Below are 13,647 nucleotides of genomic sequence, written 5' to 3' on the forward strand. Positions count from 1 at the left end.
TGGATAACAACAGATTAAATTAAAACACAGATCAATTACATGCGTCCCCGAATCTTAACATAGATCGGGAAATTGTTTAAGTAAAACACAGTAATTCTCTTTCTCAAGTCTTGATCAATGTCTCACTAGATAGTCTATAGTGGCTCTATTTCTTCTTGCATTGCATGATTGTATTCTCTGCTGCTTTTTTGCCAACCTTCTTCTTGCATTGCATCCTCTGCTTCTTTTTCGCCTTCAACATTCACCTTAAGTGAAATTTCCTTGACAAGTGAAATTTCCATTAGTAAGAAGCTTATCACAATACAAGTAAGCATTAATCTTGCACAATCCATCTTAATCATTAAACAACACAAAAAAATATCTTTAAAAGAACAAGTTAAAATACATACCATGATTAATCAAGAGTAATACTATTGGAGCATTGTCCCGAGTTTTCATTAAGGCTTACGTCAAAAATTTCTTCAGCGAGTTCTTCCAAGTCGGCACCCTCTTTCTCTAAAGCTAAGCATAAAAGGAAAAAAATAAAAACAATTATAACCTATTATATAAGGAAAAAAGTACAAAGTAATATAAAATTTACCTTCTTTGCCAAAAAGCCAATCTCTAGTACATAGCAAGGCTTGAATGATTTCAGGCAACAAAGAACTTCGATATTGATCAAGCACCCTACCACTAATACTGAATCTTGATTCCGAGGCAACAGTTGAGATAGGAATTGTTAAGACATCAGAAGCCATACAAGAAAGTACGGGATAACGAAATTGCCCCAGTTTCCACCATGAAAGAATATCCAACTCTTGTTTTCTATCGAGTCTCTATTCTTTAAGATATAGATGTATTTCAGTTTTTTCAACTGAAGTTGACCCATCTTGGTAAATATTATCAAATTCCTTCATATAAAAATAAAATAGAAACAAAGGCATCAACATACATGCATATAAAAAGTATAAAAAGAGGAATAACAAATATAAATACTACCTCAAAAAGTTTGTCTCCAACTTTTATTTGAGCAAGAGTTTGATTAACTGGGTTGGATACAAGAAGATGAGAGAACTCGTCCATATAACGAGCAAATAGTGCAAACAATGTGCCACTAACATCCTTCAACTTTCTCGACTCCTTACAATAAAGCTTGTGATAACCCCACTCTACAAATTGCAATTTATAGCGAGGATCAAGAATCACTGCAATGGCAAGGATCAAACTATACTCGGACCAATACTTTTCAAACTTTAAATTCATATAACTCCCCATCTGTCTCATGAAATCATCACAATCTTCGATAACATTTTGAATACAATAATGGACTTTGAACACTTTGGGGAAGAACAAGTTTGATGTAGGGTAATTTGTTCCGGAAAATAAGCAAGTAACTTCATAAAAATACCCCAAGAAATTGGAAATCTTCTCTATTTTATCCCACTCTTCCAAGGAAGGACATGAACTAAAATTAGAATTAACAAGTGCTAAATTGAGAAAATCATGACGATAGAAAATAGCACTATCAAGCATTGTATACGTTGAATTCCATCTAGTAGCCACATCTTGTCTCAACCTTCTTTTACTACCTACCAACCCTACTTGTGCAACGTAAGCAAAAAACTTATTTTTCTCCCTTCTGAACACTTTATATATTTGATGCACTCACGAACTTTCGTCACTAATCCATCAATTTCCTATAGTTCATCTTGGACTATCAAGTTTAGGATGTGAGCACAACAATGAACATGGAAGAACTTTCCATCCATTAGTAGCAAACCTCTAAAATTTAATTGTTTCTTCAATAGCTCAATAGAACAATCATTTGCAGAGGCATTATCCAAAGTAATGGAAAACAGTTTCTTTTCAATCCCCCACTCAACAAATAAGGCGTTAATTTTTTCAGACAAAGCAACCTCGGTATATGGAGGAGGCATATGACAAAAATTTAAGATTCTTTTGTGTATTTTCCATTCTTTGTCAACAAAGTGAGCTGTGAGTGTGAGATATCCATCAGTTGCAGCAGAAGACCATAGATCAGATGTCAAACAAATTCTTCCCTCAATTGTATTTAACCAATCTCGAAGTCTTATCTTTTCATCTTCAAACATCCTCAACACATGTTTTTTAACGGTATTTCTACAGGGCAATTTGATATCAAGAGATATGTATTTAAACAAAGTTCTAATGCCCTCATATTCAACAAACCTAAAGGGCAAATCATGCTTAACTATAGCCTCAATCAATAGCTCACAAAAACTAATATGGTTAAACTGAGGAGAACACAATCCAACTTGAGATTTCTTCGAATGAATGTGATGCTTTTTACTACACAAATCTATATGATTCAATAGGTTTTTCGTCCCACAATTACTATCATATACGTAAACTATCCCACAGTTTTTACACTTTGCATGTTTATTATCAAGACCAATAGGCAATTCTTCAAACAAAGTCCAAACACGGGATCTCTTTTGACGTATCTTACCTACTCGTATACCTTTAGCCTTTCTCTTTGAAGGACTTGGTGCACTTGTTGTACCTTGCGTATCACTTAGATTGATGTAGCCTCAGTGTTCTCTTTATCAATATCCATCTGCACTAACCATAAATGAATAAACTATGTGAATACCAACAACACAATGATGAAAATTTTGTAATCAAAATTTTGTAACCCACTATGGGTTTTAAATTATTCTATCCAGTTACAGTGATGGGGTTTCACTGCCAGTTAACGACAAATAGAAAAACCAAATTTAATAAAAAGGTTCATCGAAGATCTGAAAATGTGAAAAAAATAAGGGGAAAAAAGGAGAACCCCAAACTATATACCTGAAACAGAGCCACAGTGAAAAAAACAGCACAGGAGCAACCAAAAATGTGTAACCATCTTTCTAATAAAACAAACTCCAATTGTTTAACCATCTTCAATGAAAGGCCAACTTTAATGTTTCATTCCCCCAATTAAACCGCTAAACTCAAAGGAACCTGGGTTTTAAACCAACCTAAGCACATAATGAAACCATTATGCAAAAACAGCAAGCAATGCAAACCATTAAGTGTATATGCAATACCTACTTGCACATTATTATGAATGTCCGTTGCGTGGTTTAGTTCAAATCCTCTAGCCTTATACACAACCCATAAGAGCCATTCGGAAACCAAACCCCCCTTCTCTGCAATTTAGCTCACAAACCCAATTGAATCAAAACAAATTCAATCAGGAAACAGAAAGTTAAGAACAGCCTTAATTAACTGATTATACCAAAGAATCAAATTAAACACAATTCTTAAAGTTTGACATCCCAATAATCAAATAAGGAAAAACAACAATGTGTGTACTATGTGTGTGAGTGCATGTGCTGCATAAGTGTGTAAGCGTATATTGTATTGCTGAGGAAAACAACAAAATCTTCCAAGTGATAAAAAAAGTTCAATGTAATAGAGGAAAGCAATAAACATCCAACCCAAACTCCAGAGTCTCAAGTCTGGGTAATTCACTACAGAGTCTCAAATCTCAATCAAATTAATTACTAAGCAGTAAGCAACTATGAATATAAGAAGCACCAGAATGTATTTCCTATGCATAAAAGTGACATGTACGTGCTGAGTTTCAGGAAGAACATCCTATAGATCTCTCTCTGGGAGCCGTATTCTCTTCCTTTTTCTATCACATTTCAAAGGCTAGGAGAAAAATAGAAGGAAATATATAACTATGAGTAGCAGAGCAGAATGCCTACACAGGGAGGATATAGAAACTTACTGAGCACTGAGCAGTAACTTATGTTGTTCGTACCAATTTCAGTAAAACCAAACAACAACAACAACCCAATTCCAATCCAAAAACCAACCAAAACAAAGCAAACTCAATACTTTTAACTTCATGAGCCTCGGAATCGCAAAACATGAGCCTTAAAGAATTACACACCTCGGCATTAACGAATCGCAAAACATTTCTTCTTTCGTCATCCAAATTACACACCTCGGCATTAACAAATCACAAAACATTTCTTCTTTTTTCATCCATTACTTTTAATCGATGTGAAGAAATAGGTAAATTAACAGCTCCAAATTACCCAAAAAGCAAAACCCATTATCCAAATTTTAATCGGAGAATATACAAATGAAAAAATTTTACACAAAACCCATTATCCAAAACACAACCAAAAAATTAAAAAAAGAAAAAAGAAAAAAGGAAAACCAAAGGTGGAAGGGAAGGAGCACAACCTATGAACAATTTTCAGTATGTATATTGTTACGCATGAAAGAAGAGGTGGAACTATGGAAGGGAATTGGAGCTTACCAGAGAGATAGAGTGGTGGAATCGAAAGGGAAGGAGCACAACGATGGCCGATGAGCGATCTCTTAGTCTCAGAGAGCAAAACAGTGTGACAGTGTGAGAGAGAGAGACGTGCGGAACTTGAGCCCTGAGGGTTTGCTATTAGGACTGTTGAAATTACACAAAAGTCCTTAATAACGGGCCTTAACGGGTGGTTAACAGGTTTAGCGGGTTCAACCAAAATGACCCGTTATTTAACGGGTGATTAACGGGTTGACCCGTTAACTACCCAACCAGTTTATCACCTACCTGAATACTAATTTTAACGGGTCGGGTCGGGTCAGATTAACGGGTCAGGTGAAAAATGCCAGGTCTAACATCAGGGATCGACCTGGTTATCTAAAAAACCTTGATGTTGAAGCTTATGCTAAAAGCAAGAAGCTTGAGAATAAGATACATGATACGAGCATATTTATGCAACTTAGTTAGCTTGTTTTCTTGCATTTAGATAGCTAAATTCTACTTGTTAGAGTGTTTTAAGCTATTTTTGTGTGTTTTTAGGTTCAATTGACAAAGTTGGCAAGAAAGTGCAATTTGGAGCATTTTAGAGCTTGGAATGGATTGCACATGCATGGAGCAAGGTGGATGGACGAATTTGAAGATCAAGAGAGGCTAGGAATGTGATTAAGATCTAGAAGAATTAAATCGAAGACTTTGAAGATAAGGAATCAGCTACAAAGAAGGAATATTATCCAAATTACCTTATCTTATCCAAACCTTATCCAACCTTATCTTATCTTATCCTATCCTAATCTTTTCCTACCTTAATTCCAACTTAAAAGAGGACTCATTTTCACATTAAATCACCTAAATATCAAGTTCTAGAAGCCCTATTTTCGTGCATTAAGTTTATGCCACATGTAACCCTTCTAGAAGTTCTAGAATATGCCACAAGGACCATTCCTTGTCCTCCTTGGAATCTGATTGAAAGTGTCCTTGTTCTTTGGTGATTTGGAGTCCTAATTCCTCTCCTTTTAGCCCAATTTCATGCCTCCCCTTCACCCTATAAATACATGATGCCACAACACTCAAAAACCACCACCCTCTACCACAAATTCACACCACACCTCAAGAGCTTAAATTCACACAAATCCCCATTGTTGGCAGCAAGGAAAGAAGGAGGAGCCACCTGGAGTGTTTCTAGGTGTATTCTATCTTTGTTTTTAATGTTTAAGTTTAATTATCTTTGTTTTGCGAACATGTGGAACTAACTTTTTTTTAGTTAGAGGTGAATTCGAAGCCATGATTATATGTTTTCTATGAATTGATTATGTCCAATTACTGTTTTTTAAGGCATGAATGTGATTTGCTTATCTAAGTTATTAAAACTTGTTTATGTATGCAGGTTGGGGGTCGACACTTAATTTGCATGCATGAATTTGATGCTAGAGTATAAGGGGGTCTCACGTAAGAGTTATTCACTTATATTCACAAGTAGTGGAGGTTGCTAGTCACAATCGCGTTAAGTAAATCCTTGGTATAAGTCTCATGCGTTTCATAGTGATGAATGCCTTGTCAATGCTTATGATTTTCATAGAACTTAATGACTTTTGACATGTATTTCTATCATGCGTTTCATATAGGGAACTTGAGAAAGATAATTTGGTTTAGATGTGTATTCCATCTAATTCAATGAAATAAGGAAAATCTGATGGTTAATTGTGCGATGCAACTAACTTGGGGCGTTGTCATTCATAGTCTAAAGGAATAATAACTGGAAATTGGTTCATATGCATATGTGTCATGTGTGGAGAAGGACCCTCTAGCTAGCTTATCACCCATAGTTTTCCCTAATTTCGTCCAAGTTGTTTAGAGTCTTTATAATCTGTTTGTTTTTACCTTAATTTCATCCAAAAACCAATCCCCCTTTAATTTGTTGTGCCAAATTAGTAGAATCTGTCCAAATTTATGTTTTTAAGTGTTTTGAGTCAAGTTAAAAGTAATTTTCGTCCAAATCATCCTTTAGTGTCTAGTTTGAGTCTATTTGATTATTTTGTGCTGTTTTGAGTCTTTTTAGTTTGTTTTGAGTCATATAAGTATAGTTTTCTATTTTTGAGTCTAGTTTGGTGTTTTAGAGTCTAATTTGAGTAGATTAGCATCCATTCTAATCCCCCGCCTAAAACAATCCCTACTTCCATATACTACAATCATAGGGTTTTAATTTGAATGTGTCAAGTTAATTTTCACATCAAATTTTGGCGCCGTTGCCGGGGATTAGTAAAATTGCTAATCCCTTTGTTTGTTTATTTATTTTTCTTTTGATATTTGATTTAGTTTTATTTCTTTGATTTCAGGTACCAGAGGAGCAAGACATGGCAATTGCTAATCTTCAAGCTCAAATAGCGAATCTTACTTGTCAGTTGTCACAGTATGCCGAAGGGTCAAGAATGCAAAGTGTCCCTACATTTTGTGCTTCTTATAGGCAAGAATATCAAGGAAATCAATGTGCACAAAGAGATTCGAGTGATCATTCAAACTCTATGTGGTGGGAATTTCGACAAGTTGAACACAAAGGATATTGGGAGCCATATGAGGACTTCTATTCAATGCCTATGCAGCCACCACAACCTCATATACAATATGCCCAACCAAACTGAGGTTCGTCAATAGATTATAATCAAATTCTTAATGAATTAATTTCTTTGGTGTAGGGCTCACAAAATCAAGTCAAGGAGGCTCAACAAGGAGAATATTGGCAACCATATGAGGAGTTCTATACAACACCTATGCAGCCACCATAACCTGCCCAAACAAATTCAGGTACGTCTTTGTATAATGATACGCTTATTAAGTTACTCACCAATTTGTCTCAGGGGCAAGAAAATCAAAACAAAGCAATGCAAAATCAAGACAAAAGGTTGGACCACTTGGAAAAGCAAGTTGGGCAGATAGCGGAGTTCGTAGGACAATTTTGAAACTAAGGCAAACTCCCTGATAGGAGCATATTTATGCGACTTAATTGGCTTGTTCTCGTGCATTTACGTTGTGTTTCCTTAGTTATTTTAGTCCATTATGCTTCTTTTGTGTGTTTTTAGGTTCATATGGCTAAGGAAGCAAAATGGTGCATTTTGGAGCAAAATTGGACTTGGAATGGATAGCTTATGTTGGAGCAAAAGAAATGGACGAAATTGAAGATCAAATTGAGTTAGGATTCCTAATCACAAGAGGATTCCTAATCACAAGAGGATTCCTAATCACAAGAGGATTCCTAATCAAATGAGGAATCCTAGTCAAAGAAGGTTTCCTACTTGAAGTAGGAAAATTAAGCCAAGGTTTCCTATTTTGGTTTAATCTTTCCTAAAGCCTTAATGACTCTAGATTTCAGCAATATCAAAGGATCCTACCTATTCTAGGTCACAAATCTTGCAACCTTAAGCCATGTCGTGTGTCCCTTGGTGTTCACCTTCCTTGCCGTGCAAGGAGGGGCCTTGTTTCCTGTTTTAAACCATTTAAACACATTCCTCTTTCATACCTAGCTCAGCCATAACTCACATACCCTTTTCTATTCCAAAATTCTTGCCTAATTTCAGAAATAAAAAGCATTCCTTTTCTTACAAACCCTTGCCGTGCAAGGGAGATAGTTCTTTCCTATTTCCTTCCATTAAAACACATTCCTTTTGTGTTTTATTCCCTTGCCGCACCTATTAACCACTTTCCCTTAAATTTCTGATTTGATTTCCTATTTCTAGAAGCTTTTGACTTAATTTCTGATTACCTAAATAACCTAGGGTTTTAATTCCTGAAATCATATTAATAAACCTCCTTGTTGCAGCCACAAGGGAGTCATTCATTCACCATTCACGCCAGAAATTCATCCCATCCCTCTAACACATCCATACTTCACCATACTCCATATTTTCTGCCTAAAACCAACCCTTGCTGTCCCCTACATCCATCCCAAACCTAAGTCCATCATTCTACATCATCCATAACCCCCTAAACTCACAGAATCTTTTGTGCCGTAGCAAAGGAGAGGAAGAAGAGTGCTTGAAGATTCTAGCTATTCAACATTGGATCGTTAGAGTATTTAGGTGTTCTCTTTCTTATATTTACAATGTATAAATTTGTTTTCCTTTGTTTTGTGAACATGAGGAACTAAGCCTTTTGGCTAGGGGGCTATTCAATACCATGATTATGCTTGCAAGATGAATTGATTACATCCAATTGTTATTTCATAAGTTGTGAATTCAATTTGCTTAACTGTTTGATTGATAACTCATTCTTGTGTGATTGATTAAGGTGGCCACTTAGTTTTTCATGCAGGGATTTGAAGCTAAAATATAAGGGAATTTCACCGAATAGTTATAACCTTATATTTACTAGTAGTGAAGGTCGTTTATCGACGATCGCGTTAAGTGAATTCTTGGCAAGAGTTTCATGCTTTTCATAGTAACAATTGCCTCGTCAATACTTATAGTTTTCATGAAACTTAATGATCTTTGATTGTACCTTTATTGTGCTTTTCACGTAAGGGACTTTTAGAGAATGTTTTAACTTGTTGTATGCGCATTCCCATCCAATTCAATAACTTAAGGAAAACTTGAAAGTTAAAAAAGTGTTGTTCACGGTTAACTTGGAGTATTGAGTTTCATGGTTTATTGAAAGAAGCAATTGGAAATCAATTTGAATGCAAGTGTATCATGTGTGGAGAAGAACCCTCTAGTTAGCCCATCATTCATCAATTCACCTAATTTAGTCTAAAGAATCTGTTTTCTTTGTCTTTGTCTTAATTTACTTAATTTTCGTCAAACCCAATTCCCCCATTAATTTAAAGTGTAGATTAGTTAGAAATCAATTTAATTGGTGTTTTTAAGTGTTTTGAGTCAAGTGATAACTCAATTTCGTCCAGATTTGAGTAAAGTGTTCAAAACTGCCCAGAAAGTGTTTTTAAGGCAGTTTTGAGTGTTTGTTTGCTGTTTTGAGTCTTTTGGTTTGTTTTGGTGTTTTATAGTTTAGTTTTGCATTCTTTGAGTCTAGTTGAGTGTTTAAACTTTGTTTATACGATTTTGAGTCAGTTTAGAGTGATTTAGCAATCCCTCCTAATCCCCGGTTTAAGAATGATCCCTACTTACTGATAGGAGCATATTTAGGCGACTTACTTAGCTTGTTTTCGTGCATTTATGTTGTTAATTCATAGTTGTTTTAGTAGTTTAAGCTATTTTCGTTTGTTTTTAGGTCCTAATGAAAAAGGGAGCAAGAAAGTGCATTTTGAGGCTATTTGGAGCATTTTTGGGCATGGATTGGATAGCTTAACCATGGAGCCAAGAGGATGGACGAAATTGAAGGCCACTTATGCACTTTAGGACATAAAACAAAGGGCCTAGCCCAATCAAACAAAGCCTTAGAACCAGAAATTCCCATACACACACCAACACACCCTAGTTGTCATTTCACATGCATATTCAACCTAGCTGTCATTCCACTTCATTGCACATGCATCTTCAAATAAATCAGCCTTTCCAACCTAATTCACATGCATTCCATCCTTTAATTCACCCACATGCACTCATAATCATTCACACCTTGCATTCACATGCATTTCCAACCTAATCACTCACCCACACAATCTGCAATCATTCAAACAAACACCATCATTGCCGTGAGTTCCCATCAGATTTCCATCATATTCACATGCATTCCATCCTTTAAAACATTGCACATGCACTCCCTTTAATTAATTAAGCCACATGCACTCCCATCCATTTCATCATTGCAGCCAACACATGCTTTCACATGCATTTTCAGATGGTCCCCTTGCACATGCAGCCACATATTCATTGCACATGCAATTCCAACCCACATGCATCCTTTAATCATTCAAACATGCAGCCACATTCCCTCCTAGCTGTCATGTTCCCCCCCCCCCCCATTTCACCTATAAATAAGCATCCATTGCATTCATTCTCATTCATTCACTCTTCCATATTCCAGAAATTCGTCAAAACCTCTCCACACCCTTGCAGCAGCCACCAAAACACTTTTCTCCTCCATTGCAGCCACTCCAACCACTCCCCAAACCATTCACACCATCAAATTATCCTTAGACCTTGTGCTACAACGAAGAGGAAGATAAGAGGGCCTAAACGTTCATACAATTCAAGTTTGAGTTGTTGGAATGTTTAGGTGTTTCTTTGATTTCAAATGTTTAATTTCAATACTCTTTGTTTTGTACGAATGAGGAATGGAAGAGAAGAGGGCCTAAACGTTCATACAATTCAAGTTTGAGTTGTTGGAATGTTTAGGTGTTTCTTTGATTCCAATGTTTAAATTCAACTAAACCCCCCTTGGCTAGGGGGGAATTCGAAATATATGTTTATGCTTGCATTTTGATTTGATTACTTCTAATTGCGTTTCATAAGTTGTGGATTCAATTCGTTTAACTGTTTGATTGATAACTTATTTATGTATGTTTATTGAGAGTGCACACTTAATTTTCATGCATGAATATGAAGCTAGAATATAAGTGAGTTTCACCTAATAGTTACGAACTTATATTCACAAGTAGTGGAGGTTGCTTATAAACAATCGCGTTAAACGAATTCTTGGCATAAGTTTCATGCGAATACCATAGTAACGAATGCCCCGTCAACACTTATAATTTTCATAGAGCGTAATGATTCTTGCTTGTATCTCTATTATGCAATCATGTAGGGGACTTGTGGGGAATGCTTTGGGTTGTCGTATGCAATCATCCAATTCAATAACGTTAGGAAGATTTGAAGGTTAATTAGTGCATCACGGTTAACTTGGAGTGTTGAGAATTAATGATTTATTGAAATGCAATTGGAAATCGTTTTATTATGCAAGTATAACATGTATGGAGATGAACCCCTTAGCTAGCCTTCATTCCATTCAATTCTATCACACATTCACATTTACATTTTGCTCTTAATTACAATCTGTCCATTTAATTTAATTTCGTCAAAACCTTAATCCCCCTTTACTTTAGTGTCCAATTTAGTTAGAAAGTGTCTTAGTTTGTGTTTATAAGTGTTTTGATTCAATTTGTTACACAAATTCGTCCAAATTCACCAAAGTGCTCAAAACTGCCCAGAAAGTGATTTTAAGGCAGTTTTGAGTGTTTTGGGTGATGTTTGAGTCTTTTGGTTTGTCTTAGTGTTTTAAAGTTTAGTTTTGCATTCTTCGAGTCTAGTATAGTGTTTTATATTGTGTTTTTACGTTTTTGAGTCAGTTTCCAAGTGATTTGCAATCCCTCCTAATCCCTGGTTAAGAACGATCCCTACTTATACTTATACTACAATTGACAAAAAGAGGGTTTAATTTGTGTGCGTATAAATCACGCATCACTTACATATCTACTACAATTGTCACAAGAGGGTTTAATTTGTGTGTTAAGTAATTTTCACATCAAATTTTGGCGCCGTTGCCGAGGATTAGCAACTTTGTTAATCCCTCGTTATTTCTTTTTATTTATTTTTCGTTTGTTTTCTATCTTAGTTACTGATTTTTTTTGTTTCATTGTTTTCAGGTACTAGTGTATGACTCGAAGTTCCCAACCTGTTCATAAGAATATTTTGGACTTTGACGACGATTTTGAGCGGACCTTGAGGAAGCAAAAGAATCAACAAAACCCTAACCCACCATCTTCTAGCTCTACATCCGAGTTTGACGAAGGAGGTGAGGAAGGAGAGGCCACGGCACAGTTTGTGGAGGAAGTACAAACCATGGCCGTGGACAATCGAACCACTGCCTCAGGTATGGACAATGCCGTTCCTTTATGCATACAATACCCCGCGGCAGCTCAAGGTAAGACAGAAGAATTTGAACTTAAGTCTAGTTTATTACATCATATTCCTAAATTCCATGGGCTGTCCATGGAAGATCCTAACAAACATCTTAAGGAATTTGAAGTAGTTTGCTCAAGTATGACACCCATCAACGTGGATGGGAGTATTTTGAAGATGAAGGCCTTTCCATTCTCCCTTGTGGACAAGGCCAAAGATTGGTTGTTTGAATTGGCCCCCGGAACTGTCAATTCTTGGGAAAGTATGAAACGTGCATTCTTAGAGAAATTCTTTCCCACTGCAAAGATCATTCTCTTGAGGAAACGAATTAGTGGCATCCAACAAAATCAAGGTGAGTCGTTTCCATCTTATTATGAACGTTTTAAATCACTTGTTGCTTCATGTCCACAACATCAAATGAAGGAGGAGCTGCTCATTCAATATTTCTACGAGGGACTCCTTCCTATGGAACGTCAACTGCTAGATGCCTCGGCGGGTGGTGCATTAGTGGACAAGACTCCGGTGGATGCCAAAACTCTAATTGCAAACCGAGCACACAATGCTCAACAATATGAAGGTGTTGGACAAAGAGAGGGCCCACGGCAACAAAGTGTAAATGAGGTAAGTGCAATTTCTGACATTCAATTACAATTGGCTAATCTTACTTCTCTTGTGTCTCAGGTTGTCAAGGGGTCAAAACCACAAGAAAACCAAGTGTGTGGCGTGTGTTCAATGCAAGGGCATCCATCCGAGACATGCTCTTAGTTGATAGAGAATGGAGGATGGGAATCTGCCAATGCCATTGGTTTCCAAGGCCAAAACCAACCCAAATATGATCCGTACTCCAACACCTACAACCTAATGCGAGATTTATACGCATACAAATTAAACCCTCTTTTTGTCAATTGTAGTATAAGTATAAGTAGGGATCGTTCTGGACCGGGGATTAGGAGGGATTGTTAATCACTTGGATTTGACTCAAAAACGTAAAAACACAATATAAAACACTAAACTAGACTCAAAGAATGCAAAACTAAACTTTAAAACACTCAAACAAACTAAAAGACTCAAAACAGCACAAACACACTCAAATCTGCCTAAAAACCACTTTCTGGGCAGTTTTGAGTATAAACACAAATTTGGACGAAATTAAGTTGTAACTTGACTCAAGACTCTTAAAAACACAAACTAAATTGATTTCTAACTAATTTGACATTAAAGTAAAGGGGGATTTAGGTTTATACGAAATTAAATTAAATGTACAGATTGTAAATTAAAACAGAATGTAAATATGAAATTGATGAAATGGAATGAATGGATGATAGAATAGCTAAGGGGTTCATCTCCATACATGTTACACTTGCATAATAAAACGATTTCTGATAGGAGCATATTCATGCGACTTAAATGGCTTGTTCTCGTGCATTTACGTTATGTTTCTCTCGTTATTTTAGTCCTTTATGCTTCTTTTGTGTGTTTTCAGGTTCTAAGGGCCTAGGGAGCAAGAAAGTGCATTTTGAGGCCATTTGGAGCATTTTTGGGCATGGATTGGATAGCTTATCCATGGAGCCAAGAGGATGGACG

General features: G+C 36.2%; 2 pseudogenes across 1 annotated transcript; one reads left to right on the forward strand and one right to left on the reverse strand.

The window, feature by feature from the left end:
- LOC148691285 (zinc finger BED domain-containing protein RICESLEEPER 2-like) lies at positions 1–4,404 on the reverse strand (annotated as a pseudogene). The gene is made up of 6 exons (XR_015955485.1): positions 4,283–4,404; positions 3,058–3,155; positions 979–2,575; positions 581–890; positions 390–501; positions 1–260 (listed from the first exon to the last, which is right to left on the reverse strand). The product of XR_015955485.1 is annotated as a zinc finger BED domain-containing protein RICESLEEPER 2-like (transcript).
- LOC148691284 (transcription elongation factor SPT6 homolog) overlaps positions 1–4,747 on the forward strand; it is a 50,207-nt pseudogene extending 45,460 nt beyond the window's left edge.
- The last annotated feature ends 8,900 nt before the right edge of the window (positions 4,748–13,647 follow it).

This window comes from Pyrus communis, chromosome 14, assembly GCF_041283825.1.
Source record: "Pyrus communis isolate YQ-2024b chromosome 14, ASM4128382v1, whole genome shotgun sequence".
Taxonomy (NCBI): Eukaryota; Viridiplantae; Streptophyta; class Magnoliopsida; order Rosales; family Rosaceae; genus Pyrus; species Pyrus communis.